This window comes from Myotis davidii, unplaced genomic scaffold (genome assembly GCF_000327345.1).
Source record: "Myotis davidii unplaced genomic scaffold, ASM32734v1 scaffold496, whole genome shotgun sequence".
Taxonomy (NCBI): domain Eukaryota; kingdom Metazoa; phylum Chordata; class Mammalia; order Chiroptera; family Vespertilionidae; genus Myotis; species Myotis davidii.
The window spans coordinates 2,325,961-2,326,869 of NW_006289398.1; positions in this window are offsets into that span (position 1 = coordinate 2,325,961).

Consider the following 909-nt stretch of genomic DNA (forward strand, 5'->3'; position numbering starts at 1 on the left):
CTAGGGAGTGGGCCTACCCTCTGCCACCAGGGAGCGGGCCTAAGCCAGCAGGTCATTATTTCCCGAGGGGTCCTAGACTGCAAGAGGGCACAGGCCGGGCTGAGGAACCCCCCTTCCCCGAGTGCACAAATTTTTGTGCACCGGGCCTCTAGTCCTATATAATAAAAGCCTAATATGCAAAGTGTCCGGTCATCTGTTCAACCAATCAAAGCATAATATGCTAATGATATGCTAAAGCCACTCAAACACTCGCTACGACATGCAATGACCACTAGGGGGCAGACAGTTGACTGGTCGACCATTTGCTATGACGTGCACTGACCACCAGGGGGCAGATGCTCCAACCAGTAGGTTAGATTGCTGCTAGGGTCCGACTGCTCAGGACTGAGACAGGCCAGACATGCCCTGGAGCCTTCCCATGGTCCCTCCCTGGCTAGCTAACTTCCTGCATCCCTCCCCAGCCCCAATCCTACACCAGTGGAGTCCCTCGGCCTGGCCTGCACCCTCTCGCAATCCAGGACCCCTCAGGATGTCGGAGAGCCGGTTTCGGCCCGAGCCAACAAGCCAAGCCAAGAGACCCTACTGGTGCTTGAATTCGTGCACTGGAACTCTAGTATTTTATAAATGAAAAAGAAGAATAAGAAAGGTTACAGAACTAGTCAGGTTGACAAAGCTAATAAATGGTGAAGCTGGGGTTTGAACCAAGGTCTTTAAATCCAAAGTCCAAGCTCTTTTCATTACACAATACTGGATGAACTCATGCAGAAGAGTGGAGAGAGAGAGAAAGGGAAGGGGAGGGGAGGGGAGGGGAGGGGAGGGGAGGAAAGGGAAGGGAAGAAGAGAGAGAGGAGAGCCACCTCAGCTGGGCTACTTTGGAGTTTTAAAATATATTATCACATTATGTTTCAT